Source organism: Aphis gossypii, chromosome 2, assembly GCF_020184175.1.
Source record: "Aphis gossypii isolate Hap1 chromosome 2, ASM2018417v2, whole genome shotgun sequence".
NCBI lineage: Eukaryota > Metazoa > Arthropoda > Insecta > Hemiptera > Aphididae > Aphis > Aphis gossypii.
Genome location: NC_065531.1, coordinates 40116409 through 40143451, shown reverse-complemented (window position 1 = coordinate 40143451; position 27043 = coordinate 40116409). Strand labels below are relative to the sequence as shown.

General features: G+C 25.9%; 1 protein-coding gene across 3 annotated transcripts in view; it reads left to right on the top strand.

The window, feature by feature from the left end:
• Positions 1-27043, top strand: part of LOC126550442 (uncharacterized) — a 91117-nt gene that overhangs the window by 51026 nt on the left and 13048 nt on the right. The window contains exon 1 of one of the 3 annotated variants that reach the window (XM_050202022.1): positions 1348-1424. The exons of the other annotated variants lie outside the window; for them this stretch is intronic. The gene's annotated coding sequence lies outside the window, so the exon portion shown is untranslated. Of the gene's footprint in view, positions 1-1347; positions 1425-27043 lie in introns of those variants that run through there. 3 annotated transcript variants of the gene reach the window in all.

The window sequence follows — 27043 nt, the reverse complement described above, 5'->3', positions numbered from 1 at the left end:
AATTATTAACTATAAAATATCTTTAGAAATATAGGCTTACGGACTGTTCTTCGTTCGGGATCATTTTTGATCGTATACAATAGTTTATCATTGAATTCAAATTGAACATATCTATTACAGCGTCCTACTCAATGAAGAAGTGCACTCAACACCTATACAGCAACAGCAGGGGGAGTTTCACGACTTTTTTTTCATTATTTCTCGTCAGTTTAAAACCTTTTTTTTCCACTTAACCCTCTTTTTAAGCCGTCTTAATGAAACACAATGTGTACGAAACTGCTAGAATGGACATTTTCGTGAGGGTTGCATATACTCTCATAATCCCACTCAATTGTGGAATGAAGCGTAATCGAATTGTTGAATTATAACATGATGGTCTCTAACAAATTTGGATTTGAATTGCATCACAACAAAATAATAAATACTAAATAGGTATATTCCACCAGTTGATTAATATTAAAATGTATTTTTTTTCTGTATTTTTTTCAAAATAAAAATAAATCGGATCCTTTATAATAATTAAATATTAATGGATGTTATTTCATTTTATTAGTTGAAATCGTTTTTCATTATTTAGTAATAACTATTATTTCAAATATCCATTATGAATTAATTACTATTAATAATTTGATACGCATGTAGTTATAGGTTATAAGTTATTATTATTTAATCATTCAATTACCTTTGCGACAACAACTGTCCTATTGTTATTAGTAATAGAATGAAACATTGAGAAAAGTAAAATCAAAATGTTTACAGAAATTTAAACACACTTAATTAGTATTGCATTTATGCTTCATAGTAAACAACATTTAAATTAATTTCAACACTGTAAAATTAGTTGTTAAATCTATCGTCTTTGGTTTCAAATGAAAAAAAAAATCCGCGCAGTTCAGGTTGTCCAACCTTTTTTTGTTGAAAAAATTACTGAAGAACTAAAATCCGTCAATAGAAAAAGAAAATATTATTATTTAGTATTTACATTTTGTTTTACAACAGATATATCATATATTATTATATGATGCATTTAAGTTATTTTATTATAGATTGATATTATAATATAATTATGATGATTAATGACTATGTTATTAATAATTATTGAATATAATATATACATGACATGTATCTTAATATCTAAAAGATAAAAGCTTCGAGAGCCGTGGATTGGACATTTTGATTATAGTTATTAGTGTTGTTATAACTTTGCTTAAATATTACTTTATCATCTGTGATTTATCAAATAATAATAAATTAATAAAATATATTATACTCTATATATATTTTTTTTTCTTTTATATTATTATAATTAATAACTGTTTTGGAATAATAACTAAATTATTATGTTACTGTGATTTTATTCATAAATATGTAATATTGTACATTTTTTATGCAGGAATGATGGCTTAAAACCAAAATCAAATAAGGTAAACTAATATTAAATTTTAATATTTTATTCCCTTTTTCCCCCAAATTATTTTGAAAAGTAGGTACTGTGATTTCATACTATTGATTACTTATTTAAAAACGGCAATCAAAATAAAATTGTAAGCTTTGTTATATAATATAAAATTATGTGATTTATTTTGTATATTTGTATAATCTACCTAACCTTTTATACTAATATACAAATTTCAGAAAAATAAATAAATTATAGCAATATTAATATATTTAAAAAAACCTTTATAGAAATGTAGCCTGATAATAAGTTTATCATATAGTTATCTTCACTCAAAATCGCTTTTCATGTATAATGATTTATTGATTTCAAATTTAACACATTCATTATAATGTGATTTGGGTACTCACTATACTCAGTTATGAGGAACAACACTCGAACTTATCTAATATACAGCACAGGGATTCCCCATTTTTATTTAATTAAGAATAAATAAACTAACATCAGATTTATCTCGTTTTAAAGTAAATTTATAATCATTATAAGATATAAAGTTTATGTACCTATTTCAAATAGCACATTTTAGATTATTTTTATATTTTTTTACTATATCTTGGGAAATTACTAAACCAATGATAAATTAGTTTTATAATACTTAAGTTAACATTTCTTTTGTATAATTTTATACAGATTAATGTATATAATTCGAAATATAATAAAATTAATTTTTCTACAAAACAACTACGAAGACTTTTGATTTGAATATAAAATTGTTACAACTTTAATATAACCTGTAGGTATAGGTACCACATAGTTAGGTATGGTATAATACATTGAAATTTGAAGCTTACATTTATAACGTTTAAAATTTAAAATGACTTAAATATTATACTAAAAGGGAAAACACGAAGTTTTTGTAAAAATAAGTCAACATACCAACGGGTAGAACTTCGTCGTGTTAAAGTTGAACAACGCCAAACGTTTCAAAATCGAGGATGTGCTTGATCTCCTACAGGGATGTATGCTTATATAATAATAACTTGCCCAACATTATTACCGACACGAAGTTGGCTCCTCACCCTTACAATTTTATCATATCAGCTGTACCGCCTGTACCGATACCGTATATTATAATACAGGTCGGTCGTTAGTTTGCACTTTGCTGATGCCAGATTGTACATAACTATACAAAGTCGTATGTTGAAAATACAATATAATATGTACAAGCACTATGTAATATTCTTCTATTTGTATAGTAAGTTTTGGTAAAAGAAAATAGAATTTTTTTTTTATTATTTATAAAGTAGAGTTTTCAATTTTTTTTTTTTTAAATTTCATACTAGTAACTTATACTTCCGTTATTGCATAATTCAAAGGAAGTGTTTAAAAATTAATTTTAAAACGTTATTAATTTTACTTAAAGTATATAATTATACCAGTATATTATTATATAATTACCCATCCTTATTTTTTTTTTTGGTAATCCTAGAGCGATAAGACGTAAAATTAATAATTATAAATTATAATATATTCAATTCTTACTTCTTTTACTTCTTTCAGTTTTGTTTGGAGTGGGGTGCACTATCGAGCTATTTAAATGGCAGTTTGGTAAAAAAAAAACCTATCGTGTGTTTGATTAATTATCAGTGATTCGCAACAGAGAACGTTTATTATTATGTCTAGTAATAGTATCATTAGTTATGTAGGTTTATATAATTCACACAAACGTACGCGAAATGTAATTAAATATAGTATTTGGCATTTGTTAAAAGTTTCAGATACATTTATTATCGATTTTGGGTACCACAGCTAAAACAAATAGCAATATTTATTTTTCTAATATTGTAATTTGTTACACTATTATATCAATATAATTGGTACATTTTACATTACTAATATACGATTGAAAACAATTAAAACCAAAACCGTCACTATTTATATTTTATTTAGTATTATAAGTAGTTCAATTTTATTATCGCGAATTTTGAATTTTAAATGCAAATAAAAAAAAGGTGGGAAAGTAAATACCACTATGAAGTAAGCTACATAATATTATGTATTGATTCACTGTGATGGGTGTGTTAAATTTAAATTCAATGATATATCATTGTATACGAAAAAGTTAGTGTTCAATTCTGACTTTCTGAGTGAAGACCTGTCTACATGTCCAATATACAGTCCACAATTATCATTAAGTATAATAATATATTAGCTGTAAAAATGCCATTCTTTATCATTTTTACATTTTTAAATACTAAACAGTTTACAAAGTTTTGTGATTTTGACCTATTTTATCAACATTTTAACATCAAATGCTTATAAAAATAAATTGTGACTATATATTTTAACTATTTAACGTATCTATAAGAACAACTCATATTTTATTAAATTTTCAAGCTTTTTTACCGAGCTAAAAATTTTTTATCTATTTTAATAGAAATAATTTTTTTTTACCACTTAAATACAAACTATACCTATTTTTCTATTTTAAGCCACTCAATGTTTAAAATGAAAGCATTTTTATAGCCAAAAAAAAAAAATGATGACAAACCCCAAAAAAATATGAAAAAAATACATATCATTATAAAATCAATAGATTTATCACTCCACTCAGAATTTAAAATAAATATTAGAATACGATATGATTAAAATGTTTAGATAATAATAAACTTAATATTATAATTATAATTTCAAACAATATAAATTGGCATGTTACACAACAATCAGAATTACCGAGTCCTTTAAATATGTATTATAATGTTTAATTAAAATATATTTTTAAAAACCACATTGAAAATAAAAATATATATTTTTTTTAGTTAGGTATGTACGTACTTATATTATATTTTCTATTATATAAATACAATTTTAAAATGACCTAAATTACTTAAGAACTCTATGAAAATCCTCTTATTATTATTCAGTCTTTTGACTTTACTCTTTAAGGGTATTATGTTACATTGTGTATTGTTTACTCCAATTATGGTTCTCCGTTTAAAACCCACTTGTCCTATATATTTGGTTTTCCAGAGCTTTTTATATTTTATAATCTGAAATATTTATCATATTATTATATCATACAATTGCAACGATTAATTATGTTTTTTATTCAACACTTCAGCAGTTTAGCTTGCTCTTTAATCTTTTTTTTTGTCGCGAAATCGCAGAATACATCGAAATGTTTCACTTATTATAGTTGTTACTTGTTAATAGTAATAGTACCTACCTAAATACCGCTACTTGACGTATATTATAATAAAATTCAAATAAATAGCCAACTGTAAATATTATATTTATTATTTGCTTATAGTTTTTTACTCAGAATACGATTATTAAATAAATATGTTTGGTGTAACCTCTCTCGATGAAAAAACTAATTTTATGTAGGTTTGTTGGTGCTCTACGTAAAATACCAATATTATATGTACAATATTTATAAATTAAGAATTTATGCATTAAATTACATAGCCCAAATTCCCCGTATTAATTTAATATATATAATGTACTTAAAGCTATAAAGCCGATTACTAATTTTTAGATAATAAATTACAGTACAGCTGTTGTTGGTCTTGAATATATTTAGGATGTATATTGTGTAATAATTCGTGACAGGGTTTACGACAATAATTTTCCATTGTATATAATAATATTATAATACTGATATTTTAATAATTAATATACAGCACTAAATAGAAAATATGATATAACTCGTATTCACACTTCATAGTTTGTGCGTATGCTATTTAAATTTCTGTATATGGTCATGAAACTTTGTATTGTAAATATCACAAAAATATTAACCTATTGAATGATATCAAATTATAAAATTGCAGTATATTCTACCACGTTGACGTGGTTTCACGTTTTGCAATATGCGTTTAATAATTACTAATTGTTATCGGTTTTATACGCTAATACACCACTCGTTAAGAGACATTAACAGATTAGCGACCATGTTTTTTAATTTTTATTACTGCTATTGATGTTGCTCGTATAACACATAACAATACTTGTTAGTTGTTAGTGATTAGTTACCCACTCAACACAATTTCTAAAAAAAAAAAAAAAACTTTACATTTTATTAAAGCAGTATGGCTAGAAGTGGATTGACTCTTTGTTTAAATGTGCCTATAATTTTGTGTCAAAAAGTTTAATATTACAAATAAGTAATTAATATACGAATGTACAAACTATGCTGGAATTTGAACAATTATATAATATGATATTATAATTGGTGGCGATAATTTATTATTTAAAATCTTTGACATTTATTTTGTCTGATATAAGATATTTAAGTTTCAAAATTAATTTTAAAAAAAAATCTGAAGCATTCGCTTTTCTTTATAATTACGTTATATCGAGTAAATATAGGTACATTGTCATTGATCAGGTTAGATACGAATAAATTAATAGGTTTGTGATGTAAGTAGACTAAAATTAATTTAAAATGTTTAAATATTTTTAAATTTCATTGTGGTGTAGAAAATAATAATTTACGAGATTGAGTCCTTTTGATGTATTTTGTATATTACAATAAAATAGTTAAAATGTTTATTTTTGATTTGAATATTATTTTTGTAAGGATTTAAACTTAAATATCTAGATATTTACCTTCAACTAACTAAAATAGATAAAACTATCTAGATCTAGTTTGCTATCAGAAAACACCTTCAAAGCTCATAATTAAAACACTTTCACTGATTCTTTAGTTGACGTCAGAGTACTAAGATACAAAGAACACACATTATTGTAAAACCAATACATTCAAAGCTCAACTTAAGATTAAAAGTTCTTTAAACTACCTATGTATAATAATTAATAATTTGATGTTTATTTTATCAGCTTGTCTCTAAACATAACAAATAAAATATATCTAGACAAGCTTTACAAACAAAATATCTTGTTGTACTAACAATTTTTATTTTATTTTTTATTTCATAAATATAATGTAGTTTTTGATTCTTTACTGCAGGTTTGCATGAGTATTATAGTTATAATATTACTTATATTTATGTACTGTAGTACGCAGTGTATAATTATTGAACTCAAAGCTTTTTCATGATGTATATTATGTATTATTTTCAATTCTACTGGATGTTTATTTGGCTTTAATCTAATATTATATACGTTATTCTATTATTATCTACCGATTTCCAACCCATTACTCTTCAATGATATTCTCTTTTCATTTCTAATTTAATCCTCCAGTAAACGTATCTATCAATCATCTTCTTGCATTCCTCCCGCTGCTTTACTCATCCAATATTCCAAAGAAAACATGTTTCTGTTAATATTTAAGTGCCCATAAATTTCTAGGTTGATTCGCAAACTGTTACCCATTTATCATGCAAAATCCCATACATAATCTATAAAGGTATCGGTTCTATTGAAATTAAATAAATTATTATTATTATTATCTACAGCCATTTTGTACAAAGTGGGTAAACAAAATAATACTCATAGATAAGGTAAATATAACATTTTCAATAAAAAAATAATAATTTAAATATAAGTTATATTTAATATTGATCGAGTTCTAATAGAATGCTGTAAAGAAAATAAATAACAATTATTATTTGTTCTAACCATGAAGAGGTAAAGATAATTTTGACCTTTGCTCGTGGTTTGCTAACATAAAATGCTAATTTTTTTGTGTTATTAAGTGTCTTAATGTTTTAAATAATCCCTGTTAGGTTAGAATTTGGAAACACAATTTTTAATTAAAAACTCTTAGGTATAAAAGTTTTTAAAAAATATATAAACACTCCAGTAAGCAAAAAGAAATTCTAGAAAATTTATTTTAAGAGCTTATTAAAACACTATAGGGGCTAAACTTTTAATTTTTTTTCGTATTACGCAATAGTATCTTGTTTTTGAGACAAATGAAGCGAAACGAGTGTCCAGATAGACGTATAAAAGATGTCAAGATTTTCAGCTTCTTTTGTTTGTTTTAAAAAAATATATTGAATAATTTCATAGAAATTTACACAATTATTTTAAATTATTTTTATAAAACAACGAATTTTTATAGATAACAAAAAAACTATAATCTACAAAATTCAGTGTAGGTAATTAATGATTCATTACAATATCATAAAATATAAAGAATACAGTCTAAAATTTAAACATTGTTTTATTTTGACAAAGACTTTTATTAGTTTTAACAAGTGTTTATTTTTCAAATTGTTTAAGACATTGATCATGTTGTATTTGTTAAATAATGTCTAGTAATTTGATTATCTATAATAATGTCTACAAGAACATTTTTTTTTTAAATTGACGTTCGGTGCACCGTTTTAATATTTTCATTTTTCTTTATGTTTTTTCTATAATAAGAATTTAAATAATTACCTATGTATGATCCTAATGATTTTATATAATAATACTTTATTCAAAATATTCAATAAAAATGCAATACGTTTCAACTAGAAATATCAAATTTAAAATTATTAAAATATAATAATACATTTAACTTGCTATATTTAATTTATATTTTTATTTCACATAATATTGTATATTAAACATATTTTAAGGCTTAAGTTTCACTTATTATCAATGAGTAAGTCATAGAGATTAATTGTTAATATTATGAATAGTCGAAAAAATAAATTTTCTTATAACAAATATTTCTGTTTCAACCTTTTTAGTTTTTATAGATTCTTAACGGAGTGATAAACTTATTGGTTTTACAACTATGTTTTATAAGTACTTTATGAAGTTTAATTTCATATGATATACAATTATTTATTAAATTGAATGTATTAAATAAAACATTAACTATTTAAGTAACTATAACGAATAAAACGTAGTATTAACAAAATTATTTAATTTACAATAACATAACATCTTTGCGTCTTCGTCAATTGCTTATGATTTACAGTAATTACATTTATTACATTGTTTCAATCTAAAGTAATAATAAGAAATATCTATTAATAATCGATAATCAAATATTCAAATCTTGTCACTACTCACTAGTAATTGGTAACTACATTAATCCAAGTACACAACATGCACTCGTATTTCTTAAGCTATTATATCGGAGAATTGAGTTTAATCTAACTCGTAAAATTTTGTTCTTGTTAAATTAAAATAATTTAATGCTGATGATTCCACATAATAAGGATATTTTATCAAAAAAGTATAAGCTATGAGAAAAATATTAAATTTCGGCATTTTATAATTGTAGACATTTATGATTGTCAATGGTTTAATTTTTTACTAAATCCAAGTTTTGACGTAAAAAAATTTGTTTGATTTGAAATAAAATTACTTATATACATCTGTTATTTAGACATAACATTATTCATTTATTTAAAGTTATAACATTTTATTAGAACGTTTAAATGTATAAATATTAAATATATTCTAAGTTGTAGGTATAGTTAAAAATCGTTGATTTGTAGTATTCATCAAAAACTTTACAAATTACAGTAGTTATTACAAAGTTCCAACGATGAAAATAATATTGTGTATTCGCTATTTATTGAAATTGCGCTCTTATAAAAAGTAATGAGCACATTGTATAAATGGTTTTAATGATTTTAATAAAATTATAATACCAAAATGACATAAATAATATAGTCTTATAGTTTCATAAATTATAAAAAAGCAAAAACCAACATGTATATGCAGTATACTACTCACGGTTTTGTATATCCCCATCGCCGATTAAAGGTATCATATTTTATAATAGGTAATAAAAAGTAATATTTGAAAAAAATAAAAATATTGGGAGCTGTTTTAAATCGAAAAATGTTTCCGTATATAACTTTCGTTAATTTACCCTTTTAATTATTAAGTATTTAATATTTATAACGTTTCTAGCAGAATTGATACAATTAAAAATGTGCACGACCGAACAAAAAAAATTGAAAAATTGAAAAAAAAAAAACGATGGATTAATAATTTTAACAGTGTATTTCTGTTATTTACTATCGGTACTTTGTTATTATTACTATACAGCTGATTTTAATTATCATAGCTTTAATGTTATGTACCTACTGCAGCCTTTCATGGTGTACAGATACAATACCGATACACGCTGCAGGTATACGGTTTGTGCATTATTCGGAAATTCGTTGAACTCCGTTTTGAGCACGTTTTCGGAAGAGAACGATAACGCGTTTTTGACAAAAGTCCCCGTCCCGCGCGATTGCCTACAAATTGCAATTACTATTACTCATCACTACAATATTATATACGTGTAACATTATAATATATTACAATAGCGATCCGATCAATTTCCGTAATCATTTATGTATTCATAAATAACAACAACAATAATAATATTATTATACCACCTACCTGCAGGTACAACTCGTATTATATACGTTTATTCGCGATCGGACTCGCCAAACGTGCGAATTATACTTAAACACAAACGATTTGGAAATACTTTATGACACTGTTTTATCCTTTTATTCGTTGTAAATATATAATATATATCGACGCGTATCGTCCTATACTCGTACGGACAAATTTATTGCCCTCCGTGCGCATAATATATACTCCCGTTATACGTGAAACGAATAGATATCGATGTGAGCGGGGTGCGTCGTATAAATTTAATATAGTACAACACTTATATACTATATATTATATACACGCATATGATGTATATATATAGGTCATATATATACGCGTATGACTGTTTGGACGTTTTTACGAAAGCACCGTCAAGATTTCGACGTCCTCCGCGTGTATATAGTTAGTTCATCAGCTCGAGAGCCCGTCACTTAACCTCCCCCCCCCCTCGGGGGCAGTCATGATAATAACACGATCATATTATTATTATTATTATACATTATACGCGGCGTATTATATCGTCGTCGTGCAACGTTTCGCGCTTTATGTTATTTTTATTATTATGAGAGAGGAGAAAAAAAAATAAAAGCGTATAAATATTTTCGCCCCGTCTATTACTGGCGGCGGGTGTGTGTGTGTGTGTGTGTGTTCTGCTGCCGCCGCGCCGTTGCCTCGCGCGCGGTAAATAATAATGACGACCTGTGTTAGTAGTACGAAGCACAGAATCAATAATGGCCGCGCAATCGCATTTTACACGCCGCCGCGGTCTGCTGTGTCACCGCCGCCGCCGCCGCCACCGCTGCCTCCACCTTCGCCGCCACGGCCGCGATATCCCTCGTGCCTCCACCGCCTCCACACTGCATCACCGATAAACTCGAAACGAAACGTAAACAATAAACGGCGATGTCTCCTCTCCGCACGTACTACGGCGTTTTAATAAGTGGTCCGCGTCGATTATATTTTTTTTCATTTTCTTTCCGATACACCCCCCCTTCCCGGGCCGCGGACCTCGCCGAGCGCTGCGAGAACGCCGACGTAGGATATTATTAAACCTACAACTGTGCAGTGCGTTTGATCTACCGCCGGCGACGTCTTTGCGTCGGGGAGACGACGCCACCCCCAACCCTCCGCGCGGGCCTGCCGGAGACCGTCCCTCCCGCAGGTAACGCGCCTGGAAGACGACGGAGACCGTCGCGCCCGCGATGTACCTGACCGTATTGGGGCAGGTTATACTTACGCGCGTCAATAACGATAGGTTTATGCGTGATAATGTGTATATACGCTCAGTGTAAAGCTGTACTCGTAAAAACCCGCGCGAGCACTACTACGTTAGGGGTGGGTTTTTTTTTGTTGATTTTTCAAGCGCGTTCGTCGCCCGTTTTCACGCTTAAACCGGCTCACGACGGGTTCTTGTGTACGCTCGAAGATTACGACGTATCATAATACCCGCGATGTGTTGTGCGGGGCTTGTGACCGCCCTTTTTACCTCGCAAATCGCATTATAAACAGTATAAACACGTGTTTTAGATTCTGAGCCGAATGACGATGTGCCGTGTGTGTGTGTGTTTTATTTTCGTTTGTATCATTGTCATTGGGTACAGTGAAAATTGATTTGATTCTCGACTTTTAGGGAGGTTTTAAGTAACGACATGGATCTGTTTGGTATTTTGGTACTTAAGGGGTCAAAGTAAAAGTTCCCATGGCTTGAAAATTAACAATAAGCTTACTCGTAAATATTTACTGAAATATAAAAAAAAAAGTTTAGCGTAAAGCCGGCATACATTTTTTATGGTGTTTGAAGTTAAAATATTGATGACATTGGATATTCAAACGTATATAAATAACGATTTATTCAAAAACGAATTGTTTCTTTTTTTATTACTTACAAATATTATAACTATTAATTTTATAAAAACATTCATAACTAAATATTTAAATTATTATTTTCTATAAACAATGAAGTTTTTAAAATGTTCTTATTTTTAAGCTATTTATGTAATAGACTCTTGAATTTTTAGGTTATTTTACTTATGAATGTTGATAAATATTATTAATACTTTCAAAAGAATTGAAAACTAAATACATGGAATACAATTATAAAAATTTAAAAGTATCAAAAATACATAATATTTTAAACGAAATAAAAGTAAAAAATATTCGTGTAAAACTGTATCGAAGATTTGCAATTATTTTCTAATTAAAAATTCATAACATTTTCAATTTTTATTACTAAAGCTTAAAAAAACTAATAATAAGTTTTTCGAAAATTGGTCTTACAGTATTCTAAAAGTATACATTTGCACATATTTGAGAAAAAAAACATTTTAAGTTCTAAGTTTGATAAAATTAAATATTTAAACGAAAAATAACGATTTTTTCATTATCTTTTAATTTAAAAACTACATGGAACTTTTATTCTTTTGACATATTATTATTTTATTTTTTTATGCACAATTAAATTTTCAAAATGTTTAGAGGTTTAGACTGATTTTAAGCTATTTAATTTACACCGTTCTTTGGTATTTACCCTGTATTAAATTATAAGTTAATAACAAAATAGATCAAAATACCATTATTAATTCAGCACTAATCAATTAAAATTTAACGAATTTTTGATAATATTATAATACCTATTAATATTTTAATACTCGCAGATATTTTAATATGTGTTCTATTAGGTATATCAATAATTGATATAATTGAACAACAAAATTATTTTCAAGTATAAATAATAATTGTTGATTGATAAATATTTAACATAAAATATTAAAAATATGTACACATATAATCCATAATTCATAATTTGTAATGTATTTTTTAAGAAAGGTAGTCAAGTGGGTCACTATTATGGGTGTGTTAAATTTGAATCTTATGATATATCAACGATTTTAAGTGGAGAAGATCTCAATCTATAGTCTATACCACTAAATATGTTTCGTGATATGTTTTTTTGATTGAGCCATTAAAGCTATTTATTTTACTTTAAGTATATTACGATAAGTTAATATAAATTTTAATTTTTAATTTGGAGTCATAAGTTTAGGTAAAATTGCATAAATAAATTGTATGTATTTATATTAATGATGAAGCCTCTTTATATCTATTAAAAAAAAAAAAAAAAAAAAATACAAATACAAATTACACATCAAAAATTGCTTGATAATAAATAATTAATTTAAGGGTGAATATCGAATGTATTAAAAATTTGAAAAAAAAATGTTTATGCGCATAAGATATTAATTTGGCTTTCTCGTAGAATTTTTTTTATTAATGGGTTGATAAACTTATAAAAGAACCTTGTATTACATTTTTAAATCATAGATATAAAATCAAAAAATTGTATGAATATCTACTACAGAATAATTTACTAATTTTCACGATTTTATGAATTCTAACTTTTATTTTTCACGATTATAAAAAAAAAATACTGTGACATTAAATTTTCGATATTTTTTAATTGAGAAATTTATAACTTATGAGGAGCTTTGTATTCATTTTCAAGTATTTCTACCAAGTAAAAAATATTTAAACAACATTTATAAAAAAAAAACTTAATATGCCTATATATAGCTCAAAAATAGATGAAATATTTTGAGAATTTTATTAACAATACAAAATAACATTGATATTTGGTAAAAATTTCAAGAATCTACAATTATTCGTTGTCGAATTACACTAAAAAAAAAAAAAATCGATTTTATCAAAAATTGAGTTTTCGTGAAAATTCCCGTTTTTTCTAAATTTTATTTTTGTTTCGTGGATTAAATAAAAAACTGGACATTTTAACGTTCATCCCTTCAAAGAACAAACAAAATTAAATTTGATATCCAAACCGTTCTTATTTTTGAAAATCAAAGCATTTTATCGTCTACTTATTGTGTGTGTACTTATATATTATACAAAAATAAACACATCATTGTAAAATCAGTACATTCATTACTTCGCTCAGTATCTAAAACAATTTTAACTAAATATTAATGATAAAGTGATAAGTGATTAACAAAATAGATATTCATAATATTAATAAATTGTTTATTATTCTATGAATGTCACTATGATATCATATAATTGTTGTTGATCATCAGTAGCATTTAGCCAAGTTGAAGAAATTAATATTTTTCGAATGGCTCAGAAATTTTTCATGATATATTCATAATAATTATTTAATTACATGATACAAATTTATACTTGTTATATAATAAATTATAATATTTAATATGCTTTAATTAAATCAGTATTTAGAATTAGATATATAATGTACATAAAAGTATAAAACACAATAACTCGAACCACTCGTTAAAATTAATTTTATTTCAATAGATCAAAATATTAAATAAAAAAGAAGATAATTGTTTGAAAAAATAAATTTACATCCCCACAGGGTAATTCTTTTAAATACCGTAAAAAATTAAATATTTAAAACTATGGTTGTTTGTTGTATTCATTATATTTCAGACTTTCGGAATTCAAATAAAAGCACATTTGTAGCATAAAAAAAAAATGAGCGTGCTTAGAACATCATTCTGTAATCATCACAATTTATACAGAATATAAATTATTTTTTCACCCTTTTCATATTATTATTTTTTTTTTGTGATCAGTTCCAACGACAATACTTATTTATTCGTTTGAGTATTCAACTTTTTAAATGATTTGAAAAATCTATACGCTTTGACCTAATACTATACTACGAGTATGTAGTACACGCTCTGGATTCATGTTCCTACTTATCAGCTATCATAATACATGCAACTCTTGACTTAACACAAAGTACCTATTATGTTTTGCTATTTTTATTTATCCATGATACAATTGTTTAGAACTGTTTTTCATAACCACGATGGAAGTATTATTTTTTTTTTCGAACGGTTACGTATTTTTTAATTCCATATTCCTACCTTTCAAAAAAAGTGGTAGATACCTACACAATATCTCTGAATTTTATTATTAATTATTTCTATAAATCATGAGTATTAAACTCATAACTCATAACCATTATTGTTATTATTGTTGTTTCCTATGTATTTATGTTACACCATATAGCCTACAGAAGAACAGATTACAGAATATAATATAATATTTATAAATATATAATGTACCTACTATAGAAGTTATATAAATGTATAGGATATATATAACTGTAAGTCTATCGAACAATCCCTTCCCCCAACCTAAACACACTCATTAATTCGCGTAAAAGTATGGTGGTGAGTTAGCATACAAAAATGGTGGAAATCAAGTTTGCTAACATTATAATAATTTAGGATACGAGAGAAAACAGCGGGGACGTTAAAATATCCGTGGGGAAGGAAATCATGCTCAGATATCCTTTGAAAACGTGAAAAGCAAAAGTTTTATTGTTTCGATAATATAATAACAGCAATCTTCTCAGTGCTGTGGGTTAATAGCCGTGAATTTTTTTTTTATCCTATTGCCAAACATAAGATTTCACCGCGCCATAACGAAAACAATAATCGCCAATTTATGTAAGTACCGTAAAATCTTTTATTTGTATAACAATAAAGTGTGTGTTTGAATTATTATTTCTTTTTATGGTTTTATAAATGTGTAGGATTTTATCGAACAAGCGGTTCTTGAATTATTTATCTATTGAGTGGCGATCTTTTAGTTTATACTCTAGCTCTTTATATTTTTCTCAAAGAAAAATAATTTTTATTATTAAACCTATTAAATTACAAAATTATGTTATTGTATACTACCTATATTAAATTTATAAATAATTATTTCCATTTATATATATCTTATTATATTTTATGTTCATTATTTTAGTCTAGGTATTATTTTAATACTCATAATTGATACCTATAGTTTTAATTAATATTTATTGCTGGAGCTAGGATTTATTTCCATTGGCCTATACTTTTTTGCAAATTCCGATTAATGCTTTAGTTTGAAATTACCATGAATTACTTCACGATGAAATAAATGGTAGTTACTTTTATTTAGTTTTATTTATAGTTTTTTGACATATTTTAACCGTAAGAGTTGGTAAAAAAAAAAATATCAATCAGAAAAAAAATAACCAAGTATTTATTCAGGTATGGATATTTCATTTATATCTTATCTTAATTGTCATAAACTCGTATAGTATAACTGCAACAGACTATTTTACAACTACAGAACTTGAATTTTGACATAGTTATTATTTTGAGTGCTGCATTAGATACACGTTGTGAGTGAATCTACTTAATTTTTATTTTCATCACTTAAAATTCCAAAAACTCATATATTATATTCAATTTTTTTATTGCTTGTTTTTAATAAATTAAATAAACATTTTACCATTTACTCTTACATATATGAATCCTATCCATATATTTTTATTATTATAATAATATGTTTATTAAGTATCGAAATTAGTCTAATGGTTTTTGACATTTAATATAATTTCAATTATTCTATTCATAATATTTCTTCTAGTGATGTAAATTGCATTTCAATACATTTACGTCGTGTGCCATTTTATTTTATTAAATCAAACGAACCTTTTTGAACAACAATAATAATAATGTATATATTAGAGAATCAAGTAACCTTTAAAACTTTGCTAATAATAATGGGACTATTAAAAAGTTATATCAACAGTTTCATATTCAATGACCATTGACCACACGACTTGATTCGCCAGAAATCGTTAATTCACAGATTATACAATTTTAAATTTAACGTAACACGATTTTATTTATTTAAATTTTATTTATAATATATTTTGTGAAGTATAAGTAAAAAAATGTATATATACCCTCTAATAAGTTGGTATATTATTCAGATTTCGGTAGAGTGGTTTTTGACGGGCATATGACAGGTGATTAGAACATTTTTTCTACCAAACCGTTATTAATATTAATGTAACTAAACCTGTAGTTATGATAACCCCGATTTTGACATTTTATGCACTTTAGATGAAATATAATGTTACAGAATATCGACAATATCGTACAATATTTTTCTCCATCATAATCCAACGTTTATTAAATTATTTTATTATTTTTACAGCTGGATGTTCTCAAAATGTTCGAAATTACTCGAACAAAGCTTAAATAGACGAATGTGAAATTCACTTAGAAACTGTAATAACTATAGTTATTATACATAGGAAGTTAAAGATATGCATAGATAAAGCATAACAATTTAAATATTAGGCGTGAACTTAATATTTCTTCAAAATTTTACTCTGTTATGAATATTATGATCATCATGGTCGAATAAAAAAAATTCTCAGAAATAAGTAAAATTAATGATATTTGAACTACGAATATTTAGTTATCCCGCAATGTATATTATCCCGCAATATATATTATCACGAATATTTAGTTATCCCGCAGTAATATTATCACGAATATTTAGTTATCCCGCAATATATTATCCCGCAATATATTATCACGAATATTTAGTTATCCCGCAATATATTATCACGAATATTTAGTTATCCCGCAGTAATATTATCACGAATATTAGTTATCCCGCAATGTATATTATCCCGCATATATATTATCACGAATATTTAGTTATCCCGCAATATATATTATCACGATATTTAGTTATCCGCAATATATATTATCACGAATATTTAGTTATCCCGCAGTATATATTATCACGAATATTTAGTTATCCCGCAATATATATTATCCCGCAATATATATTATCACGAATATTTAGTTATCCCGCAATATATATTATCACGAATATTTAGTTATCCCGCAGTATATATTATCACGAATATTTAGTTATCCCGCAATATATATTATCACGAATATTAAGTTATCCCGCAATATATATTATCACGAATATTTAGTTATCCCGCAATATATATTATCACGAAATTTGAAGTATCTACTACATAATATATTTAATTTCTTATCTAAATATGGTGCTACTCTTACATTGAAATTGTACTTTAAGACAGAATTTTCAGTACCTATACCTTATGTATTAGACATTTTTAAACAATTTATAGACCATAAAATAACAGAATATACATTTGTTAAGTGGTGAAACTCATAATATTATATAAAATATAAAGATATTTTTTTTCTATCCCCTCGCCATCATCAGCTGCTCTATTCCCGTTGGTGCTATTGGAGCCTTTATATCTCTTTACGCATAATTATCCAACATATCTCAGGTAAGATGATTTACCTATTGATGTTTTTCTCATCAAATCTTCTTCAATTACTATTTTTATTTTGATATAATTTTTCCACCTGACATGACCGGTTCATGTCAATCTTCTTCTCTTGATGCCCATCGTATTACATGGTCATTGAAACGATTTTTGGAGTTTTCATTGTGTTTTCTTCTTCACTTTTCACTTAGTGGTCTTGGTATACGTTATATACTCGCCTTAGTAATATCCTTTCAAAGTTTTTCTACCTCAATTCTTCAGTTTATCTCAGTGGCCATATATTAGAGCTATACAGAATGACAGGTCGTATCAAAGTCGTATAAATTTAAATTTTTAGGTTTTTGAATGTAGTTTTGAATCTAAGAGAATGCCAACTCTAAAATATTATTTATTGGCCATTTTTATTTTTTTCCCGATATATTTGTTTTTAGTTTATTATAGAAAAATAGACTATTTATGTTTTTGGATATCATCGTACTTGTCGATCGCATTGCAAAATTCGTTCCTATTAGTCGTTGCAGGTTAATAAAATTCTTGTAGATTATAGTCGTATTGTTTACATCCATTGTTTCATTATGTCTCTCTTTATACATTGTGATCAGTTTATAATATAATAGATATACACAGTTAAAAATATATTAACCAACAATGAACTAGTTTTTTGTACTTATTATACAGTGTATTTTTCTAATAGGTATTACTTTTAAAACCTAATTATTTAATAGATACCAAAAAAAAAATTAATTAGTAAATATTTACATTTAATTTTTCTTGCATGTTATAATATTATAGCTCAATAATAAAACGTTAACTCTTCTGAGTCTACCGCCTACCCTTTTTTTAAGATAAAAAATATTAATGAAGATTATAATATATTTATGTGTAGATACTGAAGTATAACTGCAATGTCGCTTTTGATCTTCTTTGATTGTTGGTTTTTAATTATTCAAGTAGTAAAAGTGTCGATTAATCTGTTTGAATTTAACCTGTGAAAACAAATACGTATCATCACGAGAAATCAACATCAAACGATTGACAATGATTTACTATTGATACCTAAATATTACGCTCAATTACGCAGAACATTTAAGCGCGCTGAACGATCGAAACAGATAACACTTTAGATTTAAGACAGAGGTACCTAATCGAAACTGTCCGTTAATCGAAAAAAAACCTTAATTAATTACATAAAGCCGTCTCCTAATCACTTTATACCGTAGTTATTTAAGTTAAACTAACCCGACCGTTAAAATGTTATAACGTTATAAGCTCTTACCTCGTCTCCGTGGTACGAGAGAATATAGACATACCTATTACAGAAGGACGTCTGGACACTGAATCACCAGGAAAACTGAGGATTATTAGGGAGAAAAATGCAGTAAGGTCGCATTTATGTATATACATGGTTTTGTATACGAAAATCTTCTCGTTTATTATATTTCCCTCTGAGAGCTAATTACTCTCTTGCTCGACGTTAACTGATTATAATTTCTTTATATCAGGTATTATTGTATTAACGCTGTGTCACCGTTTGTTCTGTATACTTAATACCAAGTCTCAGCGTATCACGTGGCTCAGGTCTAACCTAATCAGGTCTCAGACTTTACGATTATTATTTGAATAAAATTACAATTCTATAGATTTTTTTATGAAGTTCAAACGCTTTTTATAACCCATCCAGTTCATATCACCGCCGAAATGAATACACCACTGTAATAACTTGAACCATAATGGTTTCCAACAAAAAATCATTCTTTTTTTTTTTAATGTTAGTAATTTTTTATATAATTAAATATTCAGTACCTATTCAATTAATATTATAATTTGATTTGAATAATGGTAATTTATTAAGTAGTCTGGTTTAATATATGACTTGAGAAAAGTTTGATTCTACTTACTTATATATTAATACTCAACTTTTACAATATACGGTGATTTTTATTGAATAATATTCATTATTTCAAAATATATTTACTTCTTCAAAAATATTTTTTTAACATAATTCCCATAGTTATAATATAACAATACATTTTTCAAAAAAAAAAAAAAATACAATTTTTTTAATGTTTTTTTTTTTTTTTTGATTGACAATTATGTAAAAAAAAAAAAAAAATTTAAAAACGTTAATAGATTTTGGAATAATCAGTATTGTTTTATAAAATAACCACTCAGTATATTAAAGAATTTACTTATAAATATTATTTACATTTACCGTATAGGTACAACTTACAATTTTTGTTTTAAAAATCAAGGTTCATAATGATATAGTGGAAAGTAATGTCGCTTTTAAGCAGTGCAGTTTTTCAATATAAAAATATTATCATTATGACTATCTACCGAAAATAATAAAAACCGTACGGACAAAAGTATTGGATACAAATATTAATATATTATCATATTTGTGTACAATAATTTACGTGGTAAATTTATTTATAAATACAAATAATAATATAAAAGCAATTTCCAAATTGGCAAAAGTGTTATTATAAGTATCGCATTTATAAGACTTTAAACATGATTTACTAAATTTTTTTTTGTCAGATTTTTAAACAATTATAAGCTTTAATTTTATTATGATGATTGTATACAATTTTAATTTGACTATTGTAATTGTAAATGTACCTATTAATATATTAATAGATTTTAAACTCCTTATTAGGTCATGAAATGATTCAAAAATTGTATGCATGTTAATAAATGTTTGAAATCTCAGCACATTTGCTGATAATTAAGTTGAACTATGAGTATAATATGACCTAATTTGTGAGGCTCAAGTGTTCTCAAAAACTTTTATAGTTCTTACAATCATCATATGAAGTAGATACGTATTTTATGCCCATTATGTACTTTTTACTAAACTATCTACCTACGTTTGCATTTAAAACACGCATACATTTACACAAATCGATTTAATGTATTTATGTATATGACATAAACTAGGCAAATCGTTTAGACGTATATCAAAAGAATAATTGGTTAGTATAGATATCCAATTATTTTAAATTTATAAGTCATTTAAAAACCATTTCAAAAGTCTAACAATTTAATCAATATGACGCAAAATAAAATAATAATTGGATTTGTGGACTAATGGATTATTAATTAAAGTTTTAAGTTTTTTTCTTACAAATAGACGTATTAACTTCTACAAAGACGACAGTGGGAGTAGGAAAATTACAGACTTCCGCCAGCTATATTATATAATTCTTACCTCTACAAAAGAATTGTCATTACCGTAACTTAAATCTCACACAAATCCATTTATCTTTAATCTCTTATCATTATTACCCGTTCAAATGATCTTCTCAGTTAGGTAATTCCATAAATTTAGATGCATAGATATTTCCTAGGCAATTGACCGTAAATAAAATAAATAAATCTATCTTATACTATAAAGCTTTTACAAAAACACTGAAATTCTACAAATATCGCATGAAGAGATTGAACAAATATTCTTAAGTCAATATTTTACGAATTTTCGAATTGGACTTATGCTTTCATCCAAGTTTTTCATTAAGTTATCGAAAATGTATCTAATGGTATAATTATAAAATAGTAAAGACATCATCTTAAATAAACTGTTTCTTATAGTAGGCTCATTATAGTTCAAATACTCAAATATATTAAATTATACTGTGTTCTACTATAGTGTGTTGACTTTATATAGGACAAAATAGATTGGATTAAAATACCATAGGACTAATATTATTCCAACATTGTTGGACTAAACATAATCTAGACTTGATGAACTGAACCAAAAATACTAATACTTAACTCCAATTAAACAAATGAATAATTATATTGATTAAAAGTTGTTCACTCTTATCACTCTTATCCTTTCCATAGTTATATAATGAAATATAATATACTTATTATAATTATTATTAATTATTAACAAAAATTAATATATAATTTGCGTGGTTGGATTTTTGTTTCTGAGGATTTAAATAAAAGTTATTGTGATCTCACATTTCAAATATTTGTTGGATTCATTAAGAAATTAAATACTTTGTTAGTTGTTGAAAAAAATGAATATATTATACATATTATATATAAGCTAAATAATCAAGAGTTTGAAAACATTTTTTTTATGGCAGTTTATTAGTACCTATTATTGAACTTAAAAATGTTTGTATAACCTGTTCGGGTTAAGATATAGGAAAGTGAAAACAGATTGTACTCTAGAATTCTAGATACACACAAATAATAAAGTTACAAGAAAATGTATGTATAAACAGCAATACATCATAACTCATAAGGATGAAAACATAAAATTATCTAAAAAAAAAACCCTTATGATATAAGACAAGCTTATACTGGCATTTAAAAATTTTACAAGAATTATTCAATTTTTGTTATGTCTAATAAAAAAAAATATATTGAAAATGCCGTAAATAAATTTAATTTTACTGTAAATTAAAACAAGCATTATGTAAAAGCAACTCAACTCGAAGCCGTTTTTAGAATATCGATATAATTGCTTTCAAGTATAATATAAGTATACATCTTGGACCCTGGGTGTGTTTCATTTGCAGTGATTGTCAGAGCAAAACCTAATGATTAAACGTATAATGATTCATTGTTTCATCATATAATACACATAATGACTATTGCAATTCAGTGTTCAAACAGTATATAATTAATACAGTAAATTTTTATACCAGTCGACTGGTTTTTTTTTTTTAATTTGATAACGAACAAATTATAATAATTATTCATCTTATTGTTATCATACGATGTTGACATGTTGTTATCTTACAATGGTTTGTCACAATAACGTATTTATATTTGAGCTCGTACGTATAATTTTATCCACTCAGGGTTCGAAATAAGCTCTTAATCTAGGCTTGGTCCCATGCAACTCCCAAGCTGCGAGATAAAGGGTAGTATTTTCTTTAAAAGCAAAACTAAACCATATTATATTATACTATATTAAGTATTTAAAAAATATACGCGTTTAGTTATAATTTCCGAGCCCTTTTCCTCTACTCTACAATTAACGTAACAATTAAAAAATATTATTTATTTTTATAATATTTGATTTATTTTACACCCAAAATATGTACAAACAAAATATTATATATTTTTATAATATTTGATTTATTTTACACCCAAAATATGTACAAACAAAATATTATATATTACTAATTTCATACCATAGGTATTAGGCTAATATTCCCAATTTTTAGTGCGTTAGTTTTAAAAAAATTTTAGTCAAAATTGTAAAAAAATTATTTTCGATCAAAGAAGAATAACGATTACATGAAATATTTGAAAACGTATTTTTTTAAAACGTTATTGGTTAGTATAATTTTTTCATAAATATGTTAAGTATTTATTTTAAATCTTATAGTAATTAAATTTTCAGAATCGAGTATTGGATATTTATTATTATCATAGTGCATTATCTGTATGCAGGGTTGGACAAAAATCAAAAGCAATTACTCAGAAAATGGATAGTAGGTAACTATAGACTGCTGCAACTCAAATAATATATTTAATAACATGAAATAATCTCAAATATTTTATCGTCGAATAATCAAGTATTAATAATATTTTAATGGCTTGCAGAATATAATCAATCTACTATAGAACATTCTAATTGAAGTTGATTATAATTTATAGTATGTCCTTAAACAATCGCTCCAAGGATCGTATTCAATTCGGTGATTGATGAATATTTTATATTATTTCCACGACACAATATAATACATATACATAATAAAATTAAAAAACTACCGTTCGTCATCCTCTTTAGGATTTATATAAATAATAGTTCATCGTTTGTAAATGTAACTACTATAACGCAACCACAGTTACATTACACATCCGTTTTATCAACATATTATACGGCCAAATTAAATTCATAAAATAAATAGCAATGTTTATAATAACATTAATGTAAATCTTGAAATTGCAAATACCATTAATCTATTCTAAAAAATTCTAGGTCATAGAGTGAACGTAATGTATCATTAGGATGAGTGACAATCTACCTATAAATAAACATCTATGCACACGCCTGTGACAAACCATTATGCATACAAAATATCGTGTATAAAATATAAAATGCCTAAATTGTACTCCTTTATAACACGCTGTAGCGCTCCAGTCCCTCACAATTGATCGATATGCTTAAGTTTATTAGAAAAACGTAATTAATGTAAAGCTACTGTACTGAATCTAGTCGAAAATCTTTCTACTTAGTAACCCTTGCATATTTATAATATTAAATTGAAAATATTCCAAAATTTCTTATTTTATTGTTGGTTTGTTGTTACTCATTACGAGTACATCCCGATCGAAAATCACTGTGAAAAAAACCTATTATATTTTACTAGATAGGTATAACGGTAATTTTACTTCCATGGTCTCACGTGTATTAAGTTAGCACTCTCCCTCATCATACCCCAACTCTTTCATATATTTCATATTTTTAATTTTTTAATTTGTAAATTGTAGATGATTTAAATTGGTGATGCCACTCATTGATAAATCGAACAAAATGAGGTTACAAGTTTTAAAAATTTGATTACATAGTTACGAGTTGAGTACCTATAATAAATTATGTTCCTATCGTTTTGCGCTATTTTTGAATAATTAGTGATATAATAATTACAAATATCTATAGAAAGTTTTGTTACAAATTTAAACGGATATAATTAATTTTGCTTTAACTCGATATATTATTCCCGCTTCCTAAAGAAATAGCTACAAACTAAAAAAAAAATGAGTTTATAAGTATTATGGAAGTGGTTTTATGATTCAAGAGTGGTTCACTCGTCGTGGTCTCAGTAATATGGCGTGTATCTTCAGTAGTCTGTTTAAAAGCACCAATGTATCAACACAATCAGCATAAATTCAGTGGTGAAAAGGTGAAGACTTTTTAAAAAGAATAAAATTATGAATTATTAAAAGTAAAAAAAAAATTAATGCATTTCCAAACACGGTAACATGTCTCTACTTGTTTTAATACCTAATTCTTTTATTTTTTTTTTAGTATAAAATTTTATAATTTAATAATATATTTTATTTTATTTTCAATAAACTTATCATAAGAGAGCTGAAACGAGACAAATCGGTGACAAACATTTTACTAAAAACACAAATTCTTTGAATATAATAATATTGTGTTATATTATTTACCATATTATCATAGTATGATGCAACGTCCTATTCTATGGGCAATAGGAAAATATCCTTTGGATATAAAAACAACATTATAGATAACAGCGAAATTTTAGTATGTGAAATATTTGTTTGAAATCAAAACGTGCGTACTATTATATAGTGTAGCTACAATGCTACATATATTATATATATATAGAGCTCACGTATTGTAAGCTCCAAATACCATATTATAGACTCATATAATGTGTGACGGTTTTTTTTTCTTCTCGTAACTAATCCCAAGGGTGTTTGTTGAAGATGGATCGCGGATGAACACAATAGGAATTTTATATATAATATTAGTTTTTGACTCCGGCGACGATATATATATATATATATATATACGTAGGCCATGATGCTGCACGGAATCTAAACAAAATAGCGTGGTACATGTCGGGTCGTATATAGTCTTTTGACAATATAAATAGTTTTTGTAAGTTACATACCTATTAACATTTCTATTTTGTATCTCGCAGAACGGGCTGCTGTATAGTGAACGGGAGAACATTACCTATATAATATGATTTTCCGTGTTTCGTTATCGATTTCACTGACGATTTCGACCTTATTTTATACTCGTCGTATAAGGTACAGTAATAATATATTCATTCGTATGCGCGATGAACCGCGTATTATCGTTGTATATTTATGCCTTACGTTCTTACCATTCTCGGTGAACGTAGTCGCATAAATTATTTCATATTATTATACCTATTTGTAGATTATTATGGAATTTTTCGCTGATTGTGGTTTATTACGATGCACATTTTTTGCGAATTTAAATGCATACATTGTTATGATATATTGCTTCAATGGCCGTTTTTAGTGTCTATAGCTAGTATAGCGATCATCTCAACTGATGATATCGAAAATTGATGACGAGGACAACCCGGAAATCGGTGACTGCCAATCACTTAATGTTTTAGGGTTCTGGCTTTAGTTTTTATTTTTTTGTGTACGAATCAATTAGAGTTATAGTTTTGATTTATACTGCACCTTTAAATCTTATTATTCTATCGATACCTACCCAAAGAAATATATATTCATTGTTTTAACTCAATATAATTAAAATATGACACACTCGTAATTTATCACTGTATAACATTAATGTGTTTAATTTAAAAAAAATAACTATGTATATTATATTTATATGTCATATACTATAAATTAAGATATATTTTTTTTTTAGTGTATATTGTGTTGTTTTTCAACAAATTATATTTTTATTATTTATCTAAAAATAGTAAGAACAAATAACCGAGATTAACTTCCCCTTTATTTTACGATGCATTGTTTGATTTTCAGCACTCTAAAAACTAGTTAATTATGTGATAACAAATAATTAATATGCGAAATGTATACATAAAAATATAAATTATATATTAAAAATATACATAATATGTACTTATGAAATTAAACTAAATTAAAGACACGTATGCTAAAAATATATCTTTTAAATTTTAATTTTAAAATAATTTTTAATAAATTAACCAATTAGGATTGTTCCTACCTTTTTCACCTATCAGATATAATGCTTATACACAGTAAGTGTATTTTGTACCCAAAAAATAAAAGGTCAATGTAATATACTACAGTACAGACCAGGGATTGTCGACGTTTTTATACTCGCGTGTCAAATAAAAAATTGTGGTTAGATTTTATTTTCTCTGCGTGTCAACTAATTTGATGACCTCTTTTTTATCTAGTTAAACCTAAAAAATTTCTACGAATCATATTTTTTTAGACAGTTGTGCGTGTCACTCCTTGACGTGCATTTCATAGGTTCGCATATTTCTGGTATTAACTTAGGACCGTATAATCACTTAAAATTGTATAATGGATACATTATTATCTCAATTTTTTGTTTTAATATAAACATATTATTATATTATCTACGATACTTACAAGAATTTTGTATACGTTAAAAATACAATTTCATATTTAATATGGTTATTTTTATTTTAAACAATTTTAACTTTTAAGTTTGAAGGTTCAAACAAATTATTTATGCAAATAGAAACATT